This window comes from Stegodyphus dumicola, chromosome 6, assembly GCF_044657685.1.
Source record: "Stegodyphus dumicola isolate Sdum_Otavi_A_Nest chromosome 6, ASM4465768v1".
Taxonomy (NCBI): Eukaryota; Metazoa; Arthropoda; class Arachnida; order Araneae; family Eresidae; genus Stegodyphus; species Stegodyphus dumicola.
In genome coordinates, this window is record NC_140773.1 from 181,983,981 (window position 1) to 182,010,466 (window position 26,486).

The 26,486-nt window shown below is 32.1% G+C and overlaps 1 protein-coding gene across 7 annotated transcripts in view; it reads left to right on the plus strand.

The window, feature by feature from the left end:
* Positions 1–26,486, plus strand: part of LOC118201469 (semaphorin-1A-like) — a 407,500-nt gene that overhangs the window by 73,159 nt on the left and 307,855 nt on the right. For 3 of the 7 annotated variants that reach the window (XM_085819220.1, XM_085819225.1, XM_085819226.1), the window contains exon 1: positions 6,011–6,345. The exons of 2 other annotated variants lie outside the window; for them this stretch is intronic. The gene's annotated coding sequence lies outside the window, so the exon portion shown is untranslated. Of the gene's footprint in view, positions 1–6,010; positions 6,346–26,486 lie in introns of those variants that run through there. 2 more of the 7 variants (XM_085819224.1, XM_085819223.1) reach the window with 1 other exon arrangement.

The window sequence follows — 26,486 nt, forward strand, 5'->3', positions numbered from 1 at the left end:
ATTTCGGACTGTGAAAGAAGGAGTCAAGTAAGGTTAATGAAAAGATGATATATTAACAAATGTATTCCAAATTCAATTAACAATGAGCGGCTAAAATTTTAAGAGCTATTTTTTTTAAATCTACCTGCGCGAGTTTCACTAAACTTGGCACATTGGCATAATTTGAGACGTAGAATCGATGGAAAAAAAATCGTTTGCCATTTCAGAAAAATACTGATTTTGTGTCAGAATAGCTATCTTAGAACAACGCTACGTAAAAATCTAATATGTATCCTAAATCCCGCTTTCGAGACATACAAAAACGCAGTCAATCGGCCCAGTAGAACGGGAGGTATTGAATTGTCCCTTTTTTTTGTGTGTGTGCAAACTGTACATGTAAATACATGACTATAAATATATTCATAATGGATACTTGATAGAGTATATATGAGTACGCATGTATCGCAAAGATGTGCATAAAAGCAAGCTAGACAGAGAAGCATTATTTAAGCATGATATTTCATAAATTGTTATATGGTTTTTACTTATTTTGCATATACGTATATGTGACACATTTTCCTGAACACTTATATAAGTCCTGAACACGTATATCTTATATATATTATCCGTATAAATACATGCATAAATATAATTATATATATTCATAAATTCATACTGAATGTTAGCATGTACATACGAGTACACATATACTGCAAATATGTAGCATGTACTCGTACATACATGCTAACATTCAGTATGAAATGTATGGCTAGAACAATACTATATATAAATTTAATATATATCCTACGTCGCGCTTTCGAAAGACGAGAAACGCAAGCTAAATTTCGTCAATCGACCTAGTAGAGCGAGAGATATAGAACTGCCCCCCTTTTTTTGTGCAGAGTGTTCAAATATACGTATAATCGTGCACTGACACGTACTTGACCTGTACTTGTATGAAGAATAGATGCACTTACGCGCAATACCATTTAAAAATAATTTATGAGTCATAATAATACTTTTGAATGCAATGATTTGGGAATTCTAGATGAAAAGAGTTAGAAGCGTTTAAACAAAGAGACGCACTTGAGATGTGAGAAAACAAAATACAAAGAGAGAGGAGCATTAAAAGAAACAACTGAAATTAGTAAATTAAATTCTAAGTTATTTATCTTATATACTTACAAGGTGTATGTTTCATATTTTTTGCTGCCAAAATCCAAATTGTCTCTACAGAGTGAGATTAAAAAAATAACTTTAAATAACTTTGTTTAAAGACCCGTAATCCGACTTTTATGTCGGAAATTTTCTATCATACACCATGCTCTGTTTTATTTCAGTGGGAATTACAGGGCAAACATTGCCATTTTTATTAGGAAAAGTTTAGTCAGGCAAAACAATTCTAACTGAAACACGTGTTTTTCCTGAATCAGTAACGGTTTGCAACCGTAATTAAATGATATGAACCGATAATGTATCAAGAGAAAAAAAGAAAGAAAGAAAGGATCAAAAAGTAAAAAAAAAAAAAAAAAACTGAGTAAACATAATTTGTTTGCACTTAGCAACTGGGAAGCTATGTGAATCTATATTGATTTTGATGTAAAAGCGTACTTGATCCGTAATACCTAGATTCAAGAACTTTCAATGTTTGCGAACACTATTTCCAAAATGAAAGATAAAATAAGTGCAGTTCGAAAGTAATTTTGTGTTTGTTTGTTTGTTTTGTTTTAGCCCAAATGGCTCGAGTTTTCATTCTATGCATAAGCTGTGTCTTGTGTTCTATTCAAGCTTAAAGAAAAGAGTTTATTTAAAACTTTCAGAAGACTTTCCCATATATTTTTAAGCGGAGCGATAACTGTAAGCTTGACAGTCTAATAGAGTCTGAAAACTTGGAGTTCATATTTCAAAACTTAAGATCCTACATGTTTTTTTTTAATTCTATTGCGCAGTTTCTTTTCTTAAACTTGAATTCGAATTTCATTCAGTATGGACAAAAAAAGCTGTCCAAGATGCGAGAAAAGAGAAATTTCAATAAATATATCAGAACGAACAGCGGATTCGAGGCATTTCCGGAATTCATTAATCTTTCCCTGTGATCTCTTTCTAATTTAAACCGAAAGGCAAACAATAAAGACACCGTTAACCGCTTGGTATGATTTTACTCCAAATTAGAACTTTTCTTGCTGAACGAGTGATTCAAGTTTCAGTGTCAGATTTGTTTCACCTTTTCAAGGCATAAGGTTCGCTGACTTTGGAAATAATTCTTCATCAGAAAATTAAATGCTATTCTTGTTTGACCAAAGATTTTAATAAAATCTTCTTTTTCTGAAGTCGTGCTGAATAATTCCAGATGTCGAGTTTATCAAACATTAAGTCATTCCAGGCGAGTCTGTCCCAGCTGGAATCCATGCCATGTGATATTTGGCCAAATGAGTTCTTTTTTCTTTCTGATGATTGATCACATAAGGGGAACATTTCATTTTCTGCTGTAGAATATGTTAGTCTTTCAAATGCAATACATTTTATATCTGGAGAAGAAGTTGCGTGATACTTATAACAGATTCTCTTATTCGGCATCAAATCTTTACCATTTCATGTGAAGTTAACACTGAATAATGACAGCTTGATCGTTGCTGCATAATCAATTCAGTGAATCTCAAAAATGCTTCGATTCTGGTTTATTCTGATATAATTCATTAAAATTTCGTTTCCCGTCATCAGTGTCTTCCATATTCTATACTAAAATTTAAAATTTAAACAAAGAAAACGGAATTCTGAAATTGTATTGTAACGAAACACTTTGTGATATCCTAGCTAAATTAGTAAAACTGTGTAGCCAATTATTGCATATTTCTTAATGAGTAATAATGAGTCCAAAGCAGGGTTAAATATACCCTTTATTCCAACTCAAAATGATTAAAAGACGGCCCCTTCTCGGGCTTGCAGTAAGCCTCCACTCGGATGTAACTCAAGATAGAAAATAAGAGCTAATCTAATACTAATTAAACTAAAACCAACCGAAGCTGCATAGAAATAACTAACAGAGTTGGCTCTTATCAAAGGTCACCCTCGAATACTACCAGGCACATAACAGTACGACTGAAAAGTCGTAAGATTAGATTTTGAGCAATGATTCCAAAATTAAAAAATAAATAAAAAAAAAAAAAAATGTTAGAAAATTAAAATAATCCCCCTACAACTTTACTTCACCATTTAGTTATCGTCTGTCAGTTGAAACTGTCTGATAAGATCTCAATTCTGGGATAGTATTCCATTCAAATAATTGATATTAATTAAAAAATTATAACCTTAAACCTTTAGTTTAACACCCCGAGAAAAATTCACCATTAGGAATTTTTGAAAATTAAAAACTATAAAAATTTTTTAATTCTGAAAACCTCGCAAAAATTTGAAAAGTTGCAATCTGCTCTTAATATTCAGATTGCAATTTCAGAACAAGACTGCAGTTTTTTAGATATTCACCATTAAAAATTTTTAAAAATTAAAGACCGTAAAAATTTTAAATATATGGAAAGGCCATACGAATTCGAAAATTTACAGTTGCAGTCTATTCTTAGTATACAGACTGCAGCTCAAGGCAGTTTTAAGGAAACGATAAGAACTGTTCTAACAGAGTCCCTGGAATATACTCGTAATTTGAATAAGCTTACTCATTTAACAATTAGTCCCCAGGAATCCAATATATAAAATCCAAAAAATCATGTGCATGAAACGATCTCTTTAAAATAGTACAAATAATAGAAGAAGAAATGAAAAAAAAAAAAAAAAAAAAAAAAAAAATCAAAAAAAGTTGCTATAGTATTTACTTTTCCATCAAAACTGAAAGCCATATAAGGACATTATAGTTATTTCATAAAGAAAAATGCATCATCATTTAAGATATAGTTGCGATCTTTTTTCACTGGATCTCTTACACGGGAAATTTACAAAAAAATGTTTCCAGTAAATTAACTGGTAAAAAGTTCTTTTTTTGGCCAAAAATACAAAATTCGCGTAGCAAAAAGAATATTACGTACTTGCTATGAAGATATTATTATTATCAATAATAATGTAGCGGACTTATATATACGGATGCTTCAGATTTATAGCTTGACGCCACCATGGGCAAATTCCAGGGACCTTTTCCTTTTCCTATATAAGGTTGGTTCACTTCGGGCCGAATTGGTAAAAAATTCATGGAAACTAAGATGTTTTTAATTTTACTCCTTACTGTGTCTGTATATTGTGGAAATATTAAATGTGAGTCATCTTTTTAAATATATTCTAAGAAACAAATCTCTTAATTTCAGGAAGGCCCGCTAGTGGCCGAGCGATAAACTGGTAGTTCGGTCCGATGCTTGGTTCGTGTCCAGATTCAATTTCCGACAAGCTGGGGGAAAATTTTCGCGATTTTTCCCACACCTAACGTATATTCCCGTAGAAAGCCCTCCACAAAGGCATATTTTCCCTTGGACAGATAACTCTCGTGTGTTTTGATTTAATCCAATCCAAACTTGCTTCGTTACAATATTTAAGTTGATATAAACTCATTTTTAAAAGAGCTTTGTCATTTGAAATACCCTGTATGACTTCCTGCAGTTCAAAAAATTATTTTAGTAATATCTAAATTAGCAGTTCTCAAATGTTTTGCCCCTTACGTCCCTTTAACTGTCACTAGAAAAACATCCCGCCTTTTCAAACCTCGAAAAATATGTGCACATTTATTTATATTTAAACTTTTTTTAACTACACAGCAGGAGCAGATAGAGTCAGGCTGACCTTCCTTCCTAAAACTATGACCTGCCACGGTTGAGAACCTCTGATCTGGATCATCTCTGGAGAAAATTTTCCTCACTGGTAGTAGAGCGGTTAGACTGCTGAATGCTGGTATTTTTTTCCTATGTTCGAACCCCAGCGAGCAGGATGGCTGCGTGACAGATTTTCGAGTTTTTTTTCCCTCCTTGTGTAACTTGAATACAAGTCATTTTCCTTAAAAAGTCTTCCACTAAAGCGTTCTTGCTTAGATGATAACCCTTGTATGCTTTACGATATCCAGATTATCTAACTTAACCTAGCCTGAAGAAATCTTATGAAAATTTTGCAAGAAACCAAGGAAAATATCGCATTACAGTTTAAAATGTCTTAATTAATCGATACTCGAATATTGGAATTCATTTGTATTTGCACTAAGTATTTCTGAATGCATGTAAAAAGTCAGTAATTCAAGTAGTTTGCAATGAATCGCGTATGAATCTAACTTTTTTAGGTGGATAATTTTGAATCGGAAAAATGCTATTATAATCTGAAAGGAAAAAAACAATTAATATAAAACAAATTTTAACAGCATAGATTACGGAATAGATACTGCACAGATAATTTTAACGGCATATAAAATTTACAGATTAAATTTTTCGAACGTTTAATGAATTAAAAACGGTATACGTATACAAATATATTAAATATACAAATATTTAAGTATTTTGTAAGTTGCATTATAAATTTGAAAACAAGTTTCCCCCCACCCCCAACAAGAAAAAAAAATCCTATTTTCCCTCGTTTAATGTTCTGTAATAAATTTTATTTTATGTAACAAAATTTAAGCTGTAAAAATTTATCCGAAACAATATCTGAATCCAAAATGAATTAACTTGCATGTAATATATTTCTGTGAATTAGATATGAAAGAGATTAAAATCACAGATTCAAAAGGCTATTAATTCCAATTTCATTCAATAACTCAATAAATGCCCGTTATCTATAAAACAAAATTGACATAGCGTAAATTGTATGAAATTTAAATTTTCTTATGAACCTGTTATACATTTGTATTATATTTTAATAAGTTATAAGGAAAAAATAATAGCACTTGGGATAAGTAATTCGAAAAGAAAACTAAACTCGGAATGTCACTTTGTTCTAGTAGCAGATGTTGCCGACAGAGGGCACGACATCAGTGCAAAAGCCCATGTCACATGACCTAAAATATCGACCAATGAGAGCAGAGACGAGTACGAATCCATTCCCTTACCTTTTTTTTTTTTTACTTTATTATCGAACCTTAGCTTTTACAGATTGATGTGTTATTGTTACGATTTTAACTCTGTTTTATACACGTTGTCTCTGGAATTAAATTTGATCTGCCTTGTACTTGCTAAGTTGTGCTAATATAACCTGAATGTAGTCGTTTATACCGGTGCTATGCGAAGTAACAAAATGCTGTCCAAGTTCATTCTGGCTTTGATCCAAGTGTACGAAAGGGCTTGCTCATCAGTATCTGCCTGAGGTTGTGTTTGGCCTTGGTTGTATGCGTGCATCGTGGTTGTGCGGCAATATTTTCATTTGAAATCGGGCATTTAATTTCAACGAGTAAGTAAATGCGAAATTTATTATTAACTTCTCCTTAATTGTGAGGGTTTACGCTGCGTTTGTTTAAGAGATGATGTAAATGCAATAAAAACATGCGTTTTTGTTATTTTATTATACATGTATTTTTTCAACTCCGCGTTTGTTTGCAGTGTTATTGTGCTGTTATGTATGTGTTTTTTATCCGTATCATTCCGTAAAAATTGTAAGAACATATGAATTTGCTCATAATTAGATCTCAAGTCGGTATTATTAACGGAATGATTTTATGTCAACAATGTTATGTTGTTTTTATTTTGTAGCAAAAAAATTAATTTGAGTTAGGAATAATTATGTGTTATATAAGAATTTAAAGCTGTAATTTTAACACTTTTTTTTTTTTTTTTTTTTTTGCTTGTTTATAGTGCTATATATTATTTATTCATTGTTTTCAGTTTAGTACAATCATCTGATGTAAACAATCTTGGCATAATGAGATATTTGTATTGGTAATTAACTTTATATTTAAATAAACGATTTATTGTATTGATCGTGACAGTATTAATTAAATAACAGCTGATTTTGAATTTAATTTGCAGTTTGTTATTGAAATAGTATGTATTTGATCATGCTGAATTTCTTAAATAATACTCACAGCATATTCATAATAATGTATTAGGTTAATATTTCGGTCATTATTTGTAACAGGAAAACGTTTGTGTTAAATTTGTAGTATTAATAGTTTTTATTTTTAAATATAAAGGAAATACATAAATTAACTTCGCAAGAATAGTTCTGTATTAATATTCCCTCCATCATATAACTATGGTATGCTTAAGTAATCAGGTTTATGTATTAAGCATTTTTTTCAATTAACTAGACTGCACCTGCGCTGTAAAATCAGATTCTTGTTGATATATGTTTACAAATACTAATTTTTGTGATATGTCTTACTGCATGTTAATATTTTGAGATATGATAAATATCCTCTTCACTTCCTATTACCCTTCATTTGTAAGTTAAATTAAACAGTAAGAGTTCATGTGCAAAGGTATTTATTTTGCCTGAAGTGTCATAAATTAGCATTTTATGAACCAATTCAGAGCTGAATAATTAAAGAACAAAAAATGATCAGAAGTTTTTTATTTACTTTTATGAAGGGTTTTTTTTTTTTTAAATCTTTGGACAAGAGACAAATTTCAAATTGTTAAATTTAAAGGGCATAAGATATCACTTGCTGTCATAGAAAAAGAGTTTTTTTAAATGTTTCACTAAATGCCATTAAGTTATGAAATAAATTTACAGAAACATTTTTGCACTTTTTGTAAGGCCACTTAAACTTCTTTTAATTACAGAGTGGAGATATATAATTTAGCTGAAAAGGTACTGTTTTTAAGAATTACATTTTTAACAATATTTAATTTTTGCAACTTGTAAATTAAGTAACCAGTAATGGAGAGAAAAAAATTTAGATTAGATCATAAGTGATACTATACCAAGCTAAAAATGAAATAATATTTATAACCTTATAAATGTTTTGTATGCTTATAAAATTTTAAATATTATAATAAATGTTAAAAAGTTTTCCCATTAAAAATACACCATCATATAGAATTTTTATAAATGTATTATTACTATATGTGATTTTTTTCATTATTGATATGCATCTGAAAATTCGTTTGGTACTTAATTGTTATGCATATTATACAAAATTATTTTAAAGGCCAAGTTATATAACAAGATAAATTTGCAGTAAAGGAATAAGTAAAGGTCTCCTAAAAGTAATTATAACTCATAAACTATTACTGCAGCAGTTTAAAATATTATTTGAAAATGTTTTGAATGCTCAGTTATAAAAAAAATCTTTGAAATTTCATATGATAAAGAAAAATATATGCAGATCATGTATTTTTCAAATTTTGAAATTTGATTTTTTTTTTCTCTTCTTCCCCAACGGCAGACACTTGCCTGTGATGGTATTGGCCACTTCTAAAGCCAGAAGTGGGGGCCATTTTATTGTGGAGGCACGTAATAGGCAACCACCATTAATTTTACATCCATGGCTTTTCCGGGATTCGAACCCGTGCCCTTTGGTATTGCAGTTAGGCTTCTCCCTAACCACTATATCCTTTGGGCAGCAATTTTATTTTTATAAAATCAGCTTTGTATTTCCCCATTAATGTATCACTGGAATTAAATAAAATGATTGTAAAATATATGTAAAACTTTTTTAAGTGAGGAACTGCCATTAATCAACCACAAGAGCATTTTTTTTTTAAACTAAACTCTTCTAAGGATAGTGTAGCATATAATAAAATTCTTGATTGGTTAAGAATTTTTGCAAAAGCACATACATTTTAAGTAATGTAAATTCCTTTTATTGTAAGTATGCTTAAATTCTTTTTCCAAGTGCATCTTCTTTAATCTGTTAAGATCAGGTCATGAATGGAAAATGTAGTGAGACTTCATATCACATCCAGTATAAAATGCTAAATTGCAGCAATGGATCATATAAATAAAATTGTATTCAAATCTGTGTGGTATGTTATGAAGAAAGAAATACTGTTGACTATTAAAAAATGTTCATTTTGAAAAATTCATCATGCCTTAATTCTAAAATTTAGAGATAAATGTAGCATTAGGATAGCCTTCAATAGTTAAGCTTTATTTGGTCTTGAATATCTCATTAAACAAAATGATTCTTATTTAGTGGTTGAGTATCTCAGTATCTTTGTCTTCAGTGAAAATATTAAGTATATTCATCTTAAAATAAAATTTCTGTGTTAGAAAAATGTATAAGATATTTGAAAATGTTTGCAGAATGTATAGTTTTATGTATTGTTTGTAGGATAAGATCAGTATCAGTTACACATAAATTTTTAAATTATCACTGAGAAGGAACTAAAATTTCTGTGTTAAAAAAATGTATAAGCTATTTGAAAATGTTTGCAAAATGTATAGTTTTATGTATTGTTTGTAGGATAAGATCAGTATCAGTTACGCATTAATTTTTAAATTATCACTGAGAAGGTTAAAAAAATTCAAGCAGAACATAAATGTGCATTTTGATGGTTTTGTTTTATACATTTTTCAAGTAGCTGAAAATTTCGTGTGCAGTAAGCTGATAAATTTTATTTCTGTAAATGACTGTATAATTCTCAGTTCTGCAAACAAAAGCATTACAGTAAACAGAGAAAAATAGTGAGTTTGTAAAGCAAGAACAGTACGTGTTTCTATATTTTTGTTGCAGAAAAAAAAAGTTCTGAAATGTTTCCTGATACTTACATTCATGTTTAGAATTTACCACAGGACAGTGACACTTCGAACGTGCAATACCGCTTCTTGCGCAATTTGCTGCATTGCTGTTTATCCCCACGATAGGGAAGTAAGTAATTTTTATCCCTTCATCATTTGAAAAGTTGAGAAGTCAGCTTGCTTCTAAGCCGTTGAAAGGGGGGTTGCAAACCATTGTCTTTCCGATACCTGTCTGCTTAGAACAATGGAAATCGTTTGAACATTGAATAACACCAGTTAAGCGTAACCATGCCCCTCTCTTCTCTGACGTCATTCGAACTATTCTGAAAGCAAAACTCAGCAGTCAAATTGCTAACAAATTGCCCTTGCTCTAAATTCACGTTTCCTACAACGGTTGATAAACAATATCAGAGTCATGATTTTTATTATTTATTCCATTGTTTAAATTAGCTACCTTATTTTAAAGTTTATTTATTATATTTTTATTTGTGGTTTTATGTTTTGACATATTTTTGGATGTTTTTATGTGTTATTTTTGATTAGTGCGTGTAAATAATCAATCTGGAAAGCGATTTTATTATGTGCATCTATCCATTATTTTATATATTTAATATAGCCGATGAAGATGATTGGGCTGACTAATTGCATAAGTTTTTGTTTATTAAATCAGTTTTGGAAAACCACATAGGATTATAGCTCTTCTAAGGCTAGGGATACCCAGAAAGGGCAAAGGGTTTTCTAAACTTAAAAACTGGTTCGTTTTCACGAGCTGCAGTCACGAAAATCCTATGCAGTGAGCCTGTTCACCAAGTTGACTCCAGGTTGAACTACACGACCTGCTTAATTAAATGATGCCCTGTCGTAAAAGTTCCCGCACCATTAAGATAGTTCACTGTTCGAAAAAGACACAAACCTTCAAAAGGATACCTCGGTATAAAGATGCCTGCACCTGTACGAAAATCAGTTTCGAAGTTGAAAAAAAGCTAGCTTCGTAAGGGGGCAGGCACTCTTTTTTCGGGGCGCTGCTGTGCGAAGTTGATTACCGTTTGCTTTACTGATTAGTTAATAAAGCAGGAGATGAAATAAATCTACAGCACCTTAATGGAAAATCAATTCGTTTGCACAAAAGTGCCGGCACCTGTAACAAAGTGATGAATTTTTCTTAAATATATCTAAACTTTATATTAAAAAGAAAAAAAAAAAAAAGAAAAAACATTGAACTCTGATATACGTGCGGAACCTTTGTGTAGTTGATTGCAGTAAAATAGAATAATGTGGTTTCTGTTCCCTCATATGAATACAAACTAATTTGCCTTTAAAAGGCCCTTTAATCACCCCATAGCCCTCGAGTACTTTTCAAAAATTAATTAGCAAGTACCTATGAAAATTTTACTGATAATATAAACTATGAAGTTCAACGAAAAATTAATCTAAAAAGATATTCATTTCATATAATTGATATATAACGAATTTGCTTGCATCTGAAATACTTGTTGTAACTAGATTTTCCCGTCTTTTACATTAGGAATTTCAAACTCGGCTTTACAAATTTTAGATTCTTAGAATTTTGAATGTTTTTTCTCTGCAACGAGACATTTAAAATGATCCAGTGTATAATGCATTATCAGATTTCTCTTTTTGTATGCATAAATATATATATCTATATCATTTTGTCATATAATTTCCTATTAGTAGGGAATTCAAGATTTAAGTCAGAATCATCGAGCCTTCAGTCTGTTGTCTGCATACAATATCAGTTGAATTCCGATCTTAACGCTGTTATTTCAACGGATTAGTTTCAACATTAAGATAAACTTTGGCAAATAATTATCAGTATGATTTGTTAAACTGTATCATGCGTAATCCCAAATATCTATACTGATAACACGTAAAATCCATTGTAAAAGCTAGATAAATGCATTGTAAGGAAAACTGCTAGTCCACTAATCGGTCTCGTGATTTCTAATATTAAAATAAACATCTCCAACGTGCTGCACGCTCTATTTATTTGTAAAGGCTTTGAGGTCGCGCGACTGCTGTTACATGACAAGATGATCGTGGCCGCCTTGGGAAAAGCTTTGATATGGCACCTGCCGTCCAATCACCTTTTCACCACGACTAATGATTCACCGCGAAGGTTGAGTGGACTTAACAAGAAGGGAAGTTAATGACTCTGTGACATCATCACGTGATAGCAATACCCCAAAAAAGTACCTTAAGCTACCTTTTTATGGTACTCCATCTTTGCATTAGACGTTTTATATTAAGATTACTGTTGAAATGAAATATTGTTTCGTTATCATTTGTACGGTCATCCACAAATCTGTTTTTCGAAAATGAATTTTTTGTTCATGATCGTGCTAAAAGCAGTAGGCAGTTAAAGTTTCTCTTAGAATGGTTGTTTTATTTAAGGATTTTTTTAATTTTACTGGCGTGCCATTTTTGGAAACGTGAAATAATATTTTACTTCCATGTTTGTAAACATTGAACGAACTCTTTAATGATGACTCATTTAAAGTGATTGGTATTACTAAGAAGGTGACATTCTAAGACCATTTCTGTAGAAAACTAAAATCCACAACCGCGGATGTTTGCCTTAGAAAGGATTCACTGTATTTGCGTCTGATATTGTTTTCAAAAATAATACGAAATGTGTGAAATGAATACTGTAGATTCAGTGTTACATGTATTTTTATTTCCAGTTATCAGGAAATCTTTTCCGTTTTATGGCAACACCCATCAAACAATTCCTAGGAATTCGTCAACTTAGCAATACCCATCGAAGAAGTATCGTTCGTCATCGACTTATTTCCAATTGTAGTAAAAATTTTGCGATGCTGGCTGTCCTATCATTGGGTCAAGTTCGAATCCCAAAAAAAGTTTGGATGTTTATAGGCATATTCTAGTGTGGCATGGGGTACTTAGAAATCATTTTTACTGCTAATATAAACTATAAAGAACAACTAAAAATTAATCTAAAAAGATATTCATTTTATGTAATTCATATACCTAAATTGCTTGCATAGGAAGTATTTGTGTGAACTTTATGACGTATGTTCACGTCTTTTACGTTAGGAATGTCAAACTGGACATTACAAAGTTTAGATTCTTAGTTTAGATTTAAATTTTGATTTTGAGTTTAGATTTTGAATGGTTGTCTCTGTAGCCAAAAGTCTTTACGAAAGGTTTGGTGGTATGAGAAGAGGGATGTGAGACCTTTGGATTTATTTTTTTCTGGGATGTTCTCCACCAAGTTTAGGACGGAACTATACAGTAAATGATGGGGACAATGAAACCATTGCTGAAGTTCTGGTGTACCACCTACTTCTTCCCGTTCTGTCATGTGAAAAAAATTCTGTAAACATAAGTATATCTCTCAAGTTAATTATTTCAAAGAACAAAGAGAACCCAGGAAATTTGCTACTGTATGAACGCATGGGAGAATTAGTAAATGCAGGATTAAAAAGTTATATTGAGATCTGATGATAAGATTAAACGGAATTTAAAAAATGAATAGTATTAGATAAAGAATAAACGACATATTTTATTGTTTTATTTTACAAAATAACTCAACACTTTACGCAACAAGAACAATAAACTTAACAAAAATAAACTAAGTCAATGATATTAATCAAAAACTTCACGGTACACAATGTTTCGTGTAAAAATACTGTAAATATTGATGAGCTGAGTGTGGTCACGCCGCACACATCGCCCGTCTCTTAGTCTTTTCTAATACAACATAATCTCATTTAATTTAACGGTGTTCAATGGGCTAAGTAGGCGCACATAGTTTTCTTTAGAAAATCGTTTAGCATGTGCTGTTGTACTACGGAATAGGTTCTTTCATCCCTCCACCTTCAGCAAACAAACAGTGCAAAGAATTACGATTTTAAGTCATTATTAATCATCTAGTAATGAATGCCCTTTTAATCCCAAACAGATTGAGAAAAGAAATTGGGCCTTGAAAAAAGGGATTTAAGTTTTAATCCCATAATTTCAAAATTCAGCCAAGTAGTTTAGTTATGAACGCGAGTTACAATAAATATACTGGCTGTTCGCGGTCTAGAAATAAACTTATGCACTTAACATAAATTCTACCGTAGTTAGCAAAACTTACCGTAGCAGACTGCGGTTTACTTCCTCTCATTTCTTCTGTCATCAAAGGAGAGGGACCCACTTCTAAAAGCCGTAAATTAGCCTTTCGGCAACTGCAGTTAATAAAAATGAGGCTAAGATGACGAATGCTGTGGTCATTAAAAGTAGAACTTTTCAACGATGTAACGCCTATTAACCGCAGAGGGCGGTGGTACAACATCGCCGCCTTGTGGTTGACGAATTTAATCGCTTTAGTCTGACAAGGCTCAAAAGTATGCTTGCCTCTTAAGATTGTAAAGTATTCGTCATCGAGTGTGACGTGTTTGTATTTTATAAGCACTTAAGACGTTGATGGCAAAGTCTTAGATGTTAAATTGTATAAAACAGTACATCTGTGAAGGTGTACGATTGGAACTTTTTTAATGAGTCTTGGTGGATCTGTCAGATAACAACCAATAACAACTACTACAAACATACGCCAACTCTCCGCTTTTCTGTGAAATGTAGTTTTTTTACGGAACGTAATTTTTTACAGTAAAATGTGTTTTTTTCAAAAGAGTTTGAATTTGTGGAGCTGATTAGAATTTCAGAGACCAAAAAACAATGATGTCATTAAAGTTGCAGACAGTAATTCTGAATTCTTTTTTAAACAAATCAATTACTGTTGAGGAAAATTGGTGTGTGACTTATAACCCATGGGCAAACTGGTAAACATCTACATAAGTAGAAAATTCACGTTTGCAAGCTTCAGGTAAAGACCATGTTGGTGATTCTTGTTGTTCGACAAAGAATAACTTGCGAGGAATTTTTGTTTGAAAGGAAGACTTTCAAGTTTAACAAAAACAGTTAGTGTTTTTAAAGTCAGATTATGACGTACACATGCAGCTATATTATCCTGCACCGTTCAGGACATGTCGATAGTCAGAAAAACTGAATTTATTGAACGCTTTCCGAATGTAAGTTAAGCTGTTATTCCTCCATATTGTAGAGTTTGTTTTTATTCAGTTTTAGGAGGTACTACATTAAAATGATATAACCATGTTAGATTTTTGGAATGAAAAATCTTCTTCCAAAAGTGTCAAATTTTACTGCTAGCAGTTGCTTTAAAAACTTTTAAGGTATTTTCTCCCTCCTTCCAGCATCCCTTCATGATGTAACACATGTTGCATATTCGAGAGATCCAGGTTCGAGTCCCGGCGAGGGCAGTGCATATTTTTCACAGCTCCTGCTTTAAAAAACAAACAAACGGAAAAAAAAAAGGAGAAAATATTTCAAATAATGTTCAAAAGGGCGTTTTTTTTTTTAAAAATTTTTTTTATTTTTTTTTTTTTTTACATTTTATCTGTTACTTTTATTTATTAAATATCACGACGTTCTTCGAACTTAAACCATAGAATTCAGTTCAAGAGCAATATCACAAAATAGTTTTAAATTGAGCATATCCTTTAGAATTTCGGATACAGGGTCTCGCGCTGGAGATAAAAATGTTTTTCCTGTGCAACGTTGCCATTGCACGCTTTGAAATCTTTGAGTTTGTTAAAGTTTTACAAAATATGAAATCGATAATAAAACAAAATCCAAATTTCAAATTTGGCCTTCCACGTGCCCATATTCGCAATAGGATTACGTCATTCAAAATTCGTTGGCTCTATGTACCGTTGTTCTATCACAATGCGAGGAATATACGTACATTTATGCAGTTTTTTCATAATTTAATTTTTTCAAATATAATGCAGGACTCCAGCATTTGGTGGCAATAGTTTGAAAAGTGAAACGGACATTTATAGTGAACCAACGCAAAATCGCAAAACGAAAACAATAGTCCTTCGGGACAAAGCCCCTTTGGACTAAAAAAAAACTAATGTCTCTACAAGCTCATAACTTTAATTTTTGAAAACTGAATTAAAATATTCTAGTTTTCTCCTCTTGTTCTTTGTTTCTGCTTCTCTTCGATAACAAGGACTAATCATCTTTCTATGTATGGCAAGAACACGTTTCTTTATTTCACTTTTTTGTATGTAGTTCTAAATTCTGGGGTCTTGTTCCATAGTAAATACGAAACTTCAGTGTCCTCTCACCTGGCACTGTAGCAACATTCTGTGATGTTTGAAATAATTTTCTCCGACTCGTTTTTCAGGCTTCGCTTGTTTACCTCTTTGTCTACCTAAATGCTAAGTAATGAGTCGATCCGTCTGCTGTTTTTGGCAGATTTTGTAACAAACATGCAAAAAATAACGTTTCATTTTTTATATGTATGTGTAGATTAAACGCCTGGTGTTAACTATTTAGATAAGTATGTCAATAAAGCCGTGATATTTATTGAAATGTTAGATTGGAAAGCAAAATGGAGAAATGAAAAGCGCATCAATATTTCTGTGTCTTTGTAATTCGATTGATTTAATTTTATGTATTTCTCAGTTTACCTTGTCTAGTTAGTATTTTGTGTGAAAGCGTAGAGAAGAATTCCCCCACCCCAATACTCTAAGTATATCCTTCACATATTAGAGTGTACCCTTGGGATACCAGACGTGCCGTTAATAGGACGTATGTCTTAACGACTAATCTGTAATTCTAATGCAGTAAATAATTATACATCTTCTGGTTGCTTAATAATATTGACGTCACTGAATTCTGTTGTATGATTGGACTCCGGATTCTGTCGTAAACAGAAAAAGATTCGAGACTATTATTGATCTGCTGAAGATAGCTTTCGATTGCATGACACTTTCTTACAAGTTCTGCTTCGCAGCGAGTCGGTGATGGAAAAAAAAGTATGACGCATTTCCTCCATTTTTTAAAAATGATTAATGTAATTTTTTATAAGTTTCCTAATTATCTCGTAGCACGGGTCGGTTACAAAAGAGGCAGAAAGTTGTGACGCAGAACGCAAAACGTTAGAAATTTATTTATTACAGTGCTGGGGTTGCCATATTGGCTTTTTTAAGCCATTTACGCAAATTTGCTCTTTTTTTATGGTTGCTTTGGCATTGGAAAATTTTTACTTCGTTTACATGAAAAAGCATAACATTGCTTTATCTTTTATCTTATATTTTGTTTAGTTCGGTAAAAATTCTGAATTCAAGCTTTGCCAGTTCTGCTAGTAAGACTTCAGTCGCTTAAAATTTTTATCATTTTAGCAGCAACATTAATAAAATTCAGAATCCAGGTTTTCTTTTACTTCTGAAATATCTGGGTGTGTTCATAATTGTACAAATCTGTCACAAAATGTAATTTTAGCGTCCGTTTTTCTGTACTTATCTAATTAATTCCATTAATAGTATCATAGTCAAAGAGATTTCTCTCTTGTGTCCTCAGTTAAAACAAAAGCAAGGAATAAGAATCCCTTTTCTTGATGCTATTACCAAGATTTGTTCGTAACTCTAGAAGAACTTCAGTTATCCGGACGAATGGGCTGACAGCCTTATCCACATAATCGAAGAATCTAAATATTACTGTTATCCCCTCCTCCATTTCCATAAGACATAACACTCTAACGCAAGTGAAGGTATTCATTCCCCTCCTTTATCATATTTTATTTCAACAAAAATTATGCAGCTAAAAATATGCAGTAAAATTTTGATAATTTGAATTGAGCCAAAATATACGATTTGAAAAAAAAATTAATTTTTAATGATCCTTTCAATGTAGTCTTTAGCAATTTAGTTTTTAGTTTGATTGTAAATTGCCGTTATAGATTAAAAACAAAATACAAAATATACTTTTTCAGTCGAATGGATAAAACCGTTAAGCACTGGTTATTCCACCCGTAGTCGGATTGCAGCGAACAGGCTAGCTGCAAACGCGTTTTCATACTTTCAGCCGTGTATAACACGAATGCGTGTCATTTATTATATGAAAGTCCTCTGTGAAATCATCCCTTAGATGGATAGCTATTACATGCTTTTACTTAATCAATGACCCACTAACCACTAAAATATACTTCTCTTGGCAAAAACAATTGTATGTTTTATTTACTTAAACCCGCTATTCATTATTTCTCTTTCAGCTATATGTAAAGCGTAAAACTAAACGCTTATGTGCATATATAGTTACTAAATACACATAAAATTTATTTATTTGCACAAAACAAGACACCGAATTTTGCATCTAGACTGATTTACAATTTCGTATGTATGCATTTAAATTCATTAGTAACTTTTTAAAAAATATACGGTACTTTTTACCTCCTTGTACGAAGTAAAAAGGAAGTATTGTAATCGCGAAAAGTTTCAGGCAGTATATTTCAACGAAAATATACATTTTGACCACTATCGAATGCAATTTAACGATGTTTTTGCGTGATATCTGTACGTAAGGACAGAATAAAATACTCTTTTCCATCAAAAAAGTTATAAAACTTCTTTAAAATTAATTCTAAAGAGAATTTTTCGTGACGTCTGTGCGAACGTATGTACGTACGTACGTATCTCGCATAACTCAAAAACGAGTAGCCTCAGAACGTTGAAATTTTGTATATATGACTGCTATAACATGTAGATGTGCACCTCATATTTTGGTTGCAATCGGCCGCACCAAACGTATATAAATATATATATCCACTCTATTACCCGGCTCAGTGATCTCAGTTTCTTTACTCTTATATGTTTGTAAATTGTACATTTTTTTTCTTTAAAAATGATTGAATTATATTGTTTTTATCTTCTGGTTAAGGATTTTATGCCTTTAGTAAATCTGTGTGCAATATTTTTAGAATTATCAGCAATTTTAAAGTTGTTTAATTGCCGCTAAGCCTGTTTTTAATGGCGGCCATTGATGTTTACATTTGAAATAGGAGACTAGTGGATTTGTCGCCAATCTAGAGAAACTTAGCTTCGCAACAACAAAGATAACACATTCATTTATTATTGCCAATTAAATCATGCTTAATCTTTTCTGGAATTTTTTCGAGGAAATAAGCGTTTGAGATTTACTTCGTAATTTTTAATATAGATATTTTGAGTTTTTATGTATTTTTGCCTTCTCGCGAAGTGAGAACTGAATTAATTAAATGAGAAATACTCAATCGTCTGTGAAAAGCTGTTTCTTTTTTATTTTATTTGCTTAATTTCTTTTATACATAGTTTTAGCTTTATTATAGTATTTGAATAGAACATGTGGCAACGATTAGATAATTCTTTAAATGATATACATTTTGTGCATTCTGAGTTATAATATGAATGAAATACGAGTATAATACTGTTAAGTAAACCTAGCGCCAGAGTGTCGCTATGGTAAACAAAGTGAATTTTAAAGAATGCATTTATTCTATTGTGGTTTATGCGTGGCGAAGTAGGTTTCATTCAATCTAATAAGTTTAAATAAAATGCAAGAAAAAATCCGTATAATTTAATATTCCGTACAAGGAGGTCATGTGGTGTACACGTCAGGTTTTTTCTTTTTAAATCAACGGAAATTTCTTATGCATAAATAATTTAATAATTGACTTAATTTTATTTGTCACAATAAGGAAAAATAACTCCAGTCCGGGGAACAGTCTGTTATCGTACTTTTTTAAGGAAAAACTTACATCTGGGTATACTCGTATATGTTCCAACAGATTTCCCAGGTTTTAGTGCAGAAGATAGTGATGACCTAAATGATAGACCTTAGAAACCTTATAAAATGATATAGACCGTATAAAATGATGCTTTGATGTTTGGGTAATCATACAGGAATACTACAGTCTATGCAGTTCTTTCACGTGCCCTCTGATAATCCCACGTTGGGCCTTGGTGATGAAGGTTCATATGAGTTGTTGCTCAGAGTGAGCAATCATCATATCCAGATGATGTACGTATGAAGACATGTTTTAAGTGTGTCTGGCTTGCTATAACTGCTATCGTAATTTCACTTTGGCAACCCTTCTTTGTGCATGGCCTTCGCTATTAAGATTTGCGTCGGATCTGGCAACGGGACAGAAACTAGTGTCGGCATCGGAGCGAAATCAAATAACTTCCATTCTGGTTGCTTCTGACCTTGTTCTGTGTTCTAAAACTGTGTTTTTTGAGACAAAGAAGTCAAACACAAATGGCGACTGAATCGTCTGCCCTTTTTTTTTTTTTTTTTTCCCTTCCATTGACTGAAGTGCGGAAAAGTGGTCGGATGGGTTGCCTTTGATATTCGTAAATACGTCACGGAATTGACCTTTCGTAATCGGCCACTTGTGCGTTCGGAAATATAGGTTTATCTCTGTAGAAAGTAAAATAAACAGATTGGAGTTTTTTGATGAATGAATGCTTCGTATATTTTATTTGTGTATTTTCCCCCTTTTCAATTAAAAAACTTATTTTTTTAACCAATCTTTTTTTTTTTTTTTTTTTTTTTTTTTTTTTTTTTTTTTGTCCCCTGTCAAGTCTGACATTTTGAAAAATAAATACATAAATAAAATTTTCCTTTTCCTCATTATTGGGTGCGAGATAAATATCCAATCCAAGATGAGCTTCTCAAAAATTAATTTTAGGGGCTAAATCCAAATTGAAAATTTACGCCAAACACAATGTTTTTCTGAACTTAGTCAATATTTTATGAATTACGTGATTAGTATGTCTTTAAGTATTTGGGAGATGAGAAAATTCTACTTTATGAGAGTTATTACTTGTAATGAACGCCTAAATTGAACAATACTAATGACTAAAAATTCTTTGAAGTCTCCTGAAACGTTTGTAGCTGTTCAACGCAAGTATTAAACAAATTTCAGTACTTATTAAATTGTGCCGCTTGTTCCATTATTCCGTGAAAACTGCCATTTTAGTATATCGTAATAAATTTCACCTTCCATCTTTCATCATCTTCTTGTTAGTACATCTTGACTGATTAAATTAATTAATTCATATAACAATATTTGAATTAAATAGGCAAGTAGTCGTAATTCAGTTTGGCATTCAGTACAGCAAATAAAGAAAAATTTCAACCTGCTGGTGTTTATATCTCACCACGTGTTCCTTGTCCTAATTAGTACCAACCAACCTCTGTTAGTGCAATGCTACTTTTCATAATAGGAATTCAAATATATCTGCAAAAATGTGCAGTAATTATAATTGGGGGGGGGAACTCTCTCATTCGAAATTACTTTTTTTCTTGATTATTTAATCAAACAAACTTCCATCGAACATCAATGAAATTTAAAAAAATGTTTTGGTAAATCAGATTAGGTAATTTTAATGACTTACATTTAATGATTAAGGCAAAGCACGCCGAGATGAAGATCTTTCTAAGGGAAGACCTATCCATATTTACGTTACAAATGGTAAGCGGTAACGGTAAGCTTTATAAAAACATATCCATTCTACATTCTGCAAATGATTTCATTGGTAGTGACAGTCGTTTTATTGAAAAACTAACCAAGAAATGGTGGTCACTTTATTATTATGGAGCCACCTACTAGGTGGGCTACCTTTGCATCCTATGAAGGGACGGACAGTTAAAACCATGCCTTCTCTGGGATTGCCACCCGGGCCCTTTGGTATCGCAGCCGGCTTCCCTAACCACTGTACCTACTGGGCGGCAAGTTTTTAAGTGTAACTTTTCAGTGTGCTCAACGATAAACGTTGCATTTCGTTGCTATAAAGAAATATGTGAAGAGAAAAGTCTCAGAAAATGTGCAGACATTTGGTATTGAAACTTTTAGACAATAAAAAATGAGTTACGAAAAACTTGCATCTTTAAAATGTATTTCTAACAAAGGAATTTATCAGTTTTCAATTTCAGGATGTATCAGTTTATAAATCGTTTTATCTAGTGAAGGGCAAAGGGAGAAAACATTTTCTGGTAGCGGTCATCATATTTTGTATGTAATTGGCTCTTCGATCCGTCCACTTACAAAACGTCCACGATATCGGCGAACCGATTATACGGCATTACTATACCTACAGACTTCCTGGAATTAAGCCGACAATAGTATTTTTTAGTCAAAAATAGGGCTGGAATTTCATTGGTTTCTTGCCAGTTATCTATCCATTATTTGTATAATTTAGACAGTTTTGTGAAAAAATACACCTATTGCACTACCGTTAAATTGAAATTTTCTCACCTGGATCAAAATGTAGTCCCCCTTATAACTTTTGTATTTTTTTAGTTAGAAAAGTTTTTTGTGGCTCTTATGGTAAATATTTCAAGGCGTTAACTGAAGTTCTTAGACCGATGTTTTTTATTTTTCCTCGTTTATTTAATGCCTTGAAGGGAGTTGTATCATTTCCACATCTCTATATATAAAATTTTTGTTAATTGTGGAAAATCATGTCCTTGCAAAATAAAATCCGTAAGCAGAATTATGTCTCAGAAACTTAAGGCTGAAGACCGAGCAGAATGAAGAGAATTTAGGAACGTTCTCTAAAAGTATTTTCATTGCATAAAACAGATCTTTGTCTTTAGTGTGCCGTCGCGCATAGTCGCTCAGGATATTACTATTTGAGAAAGCATGATCTTTAACTTTTCTTTCAAATTTAATGCATTTTTGGTTAACAATACGAGTAATTTAAATAGCATTAATTCATGTTTAATAATTTAAATATTAATTTTTTATAATATATCTGATATAAATTTAGAATACGTAAAATATTCAAATGATAATTGAATTAACCATTTACTATTCATTATGAACTGGTGAAAGATATTGTGTGATTGGCTACAGTCTTTTTTTTTTAAATTTATATTTTGCGTTTTAATTTTTGAAATTTGTGGCGAAAAGTCTTCTTTAAAGTGTTAAACTCTGAATTTGAAGTCCCCCCTTTTTCTTTCTTTTTTTTTAAAGCCCAAATAGGGAGCAGCAGGGCTATTAGTCTCTAAACGGCATTTTGCGTCCAATCACTATAAACGGCTGTATCACTTTTCAGATTGTTGCCATCAAATATTATTTCCCTGTATTATATTTAAAGAAACTAAATAATGAGGAATCTTCATGAATGTATGTACGTTTCTCGCATTGTAAAAAAAAAAAAAAAAAAAAAAAAAAAAAAAAAAAAAAAACATTGGCACCTAGAATCATCAAATTCTGAATAACACAGTCCTCCTCTCGAACATGGGCATCAGGGCGCCCGAATTTTGAATTTCGAATGTCTAATTCATATTTTGTAAAACTTTAACAAATTTTTTATTAAAAACTCAACGATTTCAAAGCGAACAGTGGCAACACTTAGGGAATGAAACTTTTTTTATCTTTTTTTTTTTTTTTTAGCGCACGAGACTGTCTGTCGGACATTCCAAAGATATGCTGTTTTTAAATGTTTTTAGCCCAAATGCTTTCGAAACGTGTAAATGGGGGGAAAAAAAAAAAATCAAATTCTGAAAGCTTTCAGATTTTTTTATTTATTTTTACTTTTTTTCTGAAGTATTGATTGTCTACCTTTTCATTTAGACAGCATCTTTCAGGTAACCTCGAGTTATCAGGTTTCAACTGTATTTTCTGCAGATATAATTTGTAACAGTTAAACATGGAAACTAAAGCAACTTTTATTTTGTTTCTTGCTAAACATGGGTGATATTATGAGCCTTAGTTGTTTAAACCCCTCCCCCCAAAAATTATATATGCACTTTAAAAAATATAAAGAACACAACGTTAAAAACTGTTAAGCATTTATTTATGACCCATTTTCAACGGAAATCGCTCATGCTACATTTCCTTCAAAAAATCGCTATCATTTACTTTTTCGGTTTCGTATCCATTAGAAAGAGTTACGCCTTTCATTTTTTTATGTCACCGTAATTACAGAATAGCTCTAATTAATATTGATACGGGCATTCCGTGCGCCAGAGCGCGTAACAAGACTCAGCTCGGCAACTGAAGACGTGGCCAACGAGAGATGGAGAGTGATCGTTGGCTGGTTTTGAAAACTCGTCTTCCGAAATAGTATTCCAATTTGTCCTAATGGGCGGATTTTCTTTTATTATTTTTTTATCCGGCTCATTCATCAGATGCTTCGCTTCCTTTGCAAGTTTGTGAATGAATGAATTTTAAGTGCATTTTTATTTTATTTATGTTTCGGGATAAGCTTTTTTTAATTGCGTCTAAAGCTTTCTTAGCTTTATTTATTTATTGTTATTTGACAATTTTTTTTTTCCTTCTCGTTTTGTTAAACTTCGAGAATTGTTGCTTGATTGGTGAAAAATGTGGTCTGAAAAAGTGGAATTTGTTCTTGCGTCCATTGAAGTAACGGCAATTAAGAAATAAAAAATCAAATGACTTTTTTTTTTTTTTTTTTTTTTCCAATTCTAAACGATATTTGCATCCTTTGCGGGCTACTGATCCACTGCCTGATTATTTTAGATTTGTTTTCAAAAAATTTTGAAGCATTTTTAAACAGTTTACTGGACTATATTAGATGCCATAACAAATTAAATATGTTTAGGGTAAATGTTTAATTTGTTGTAATTAAAACTTATTTAAAAAAGAGCAGAATTTCCGCATTTGGGGGGGGGCAAAACTTTCCCTGCCACTAATTTTCTTGCAATTAAATCAAGAATTCAAATGAAACAGTTTTTGAAAATGATACGAAGAGAAGCTTCGACAAGACAAGGCGGAAGAATTCTTGCCTATATTTAAAAAAAAAAAAAAAAAAAAAAAAAAAAAAAAAAAAACTATGACAAAAATCGCAATTTTCGAATCCCATTGCTGTTGCATTATGTACAACTATAATTTGCCAGTCTTTTTTTTTAAATAATTTTCTGAGGTTTTAAAACCTGTCCTAGATTAATTTCTTATAGAATTTATAATATTTCTGGCAAACGTATATGGGCAGAATCGCCCAGGCTAAGAAAATGTCTCATTAAGAGCTTAAATTTTGTGTCAAAGAAGAAAAATTTGTAAATCTTCCATACCTTATTTAACCATTGTTCTTGAAACATTCTTTTAATTTTCATTTCAATAAAATTAACCCCCGAAACGTTTTCAGTCTGTGGAACGCATCTCTTTCGCGTCTTTTACATTCAACAAAATCTTTCAAATGAATTTCATATCGATGCTATTTTTTTCTAAAGCGCCTTCTAATTTTTTCCCTTCCTTTAATCTCTGTTTTTTTTCAATAGATTGTGTTGCATGTACCGCTTTCTCTTAAGTATCTATTTTTATTTCGTCTGTTTAAGTGATTTATTTCCAGCAATATGGCCCAAAATATATTCCGCCCCCCTTCAAGAAGAGGAATCCGTGTATAGCTTCGACAGAATTCAAAGATTTAGTTTTGCTTTTAATCTGATTTATAAGAATGTGAGTTTGACCATAACTTTTGTTAGAATTGCAAAAAACCAGGAAAGACCATTGGCTGCAGACTTTAGTTGTCCCACCGGTTTTTCCACACGACTTAGTGCCATTTTGTCCTTTCCCTTTTCATCCTCAGCTCGAAATAGTGCTGTTTCGTCTGTTGCCTTCCCGTCTGCTTCCTTTCGATTCTTGTAAATAAGCTAACCTATAATATCGTGGTTGGCCGTTACAGACATTCGTGTTGTTCAAAACGGTATTATTTTGAGTTAAAAATAAAAATGAGAAAAGCTAACTTTTTAAATGCTAACAGGGATATATCATTAATGTGAGACTGCAATTGTTCTTAATTGTTAATTACTCCCATAATACATTTTAGTTTTCCAAGCATGGAATCAGCAGTAAAAGTGAAATATCAGAAACATGAAAAGCATATATTTTAATCCATAAAAATATGTGAACTGCCTCTTTAGGAATTCAGACCAGAAAGATTACCAATTCTGTCTGTCCTTATCCAAATTGTGGTTTATCACGAAGCAGCTTTGGTATTCAAACAAAAGTTGCCGAAGCATCGGATCAGCCGCAATAAATCTTGGAACTCTGTTTCATCCGGTTGTGCTGTTGCCAGGGCTGGATGTAGACTTTAAATGGCTTTAAGCACTTGGATATTTTTATGAACCATACGGTCCATGGTAAAATCGACAATGGAAAAAAATTTAAGGTGCCTGCTTTTCCTTAGCCTCTAAATTTGTTTTTGTGATACCTTCTTTCCTTTGGTGACTTGAATACTTGCTCAATTTGCTTAGTGGTTAATCCAGATCTGGTCATCGCTTTTAGGACAAAAGAGGCCACCAAATCATTTCAACTTTCCTTCTGATGGTTCAGTTACTGCAACACAGCTGAAAGCGTCAACATTTCGAGTCTCGGATTATGCGACTAGCAAAATAAACGAGTTCGATGAGAATGCGTTTTGGGAAAAAGTTGCTTGTTGCCTTGTTTTTTCTTCAATTTGAGAGAGGGAGAGAGAACTGTTTGTCTGCGGCAACAGTTGCTGAAACGCGCCGAGTTATCCGTAACATTGCTTGGACTCGAGTTAGGGTATTGTCCATAGATGAAATTAAGAGGAAAAACAAAAGCCTTTTAATGCTTGCTTTGTTGGAAGAGCTAGTTCTTAGTAATAGTCTGTCTTACTTCTTTGCCAACTGCCGTGCTACGGGTGCATTTTGGGTCTTGGAAGTATACTGCTGCGGCTTGAAATGTGTTTTTCAAATTGGTTTGGCAAGAGCCGCGATTTTCGCAAAAGATGCATATTACTTAGGGAACTCAGCAGTTGGTTACCCTTTTGAAGTGTGATGTAAATAGGAACCAATGTCTTGTAAATGTTCTTTCTGAAAGTTTTTTTTTTTTTTCCTTCCGCTTCCATTGTATTGCTGTTTACAAAAAGCCGTTGAATGTCATTTAATTTCCAGCATATTTGGTTGGAAATCTGGTTGTAGCATGTGTTCGCAATGACTGCCGTTTGCGCATTTCAGAAGTGCTCTATTAAATTTGCATGAACGCATCTAATGAGAAACTGTGTAGGCCGTTTCAAAATATGTGTCAAATTCAAAATCTTTACTTTTCC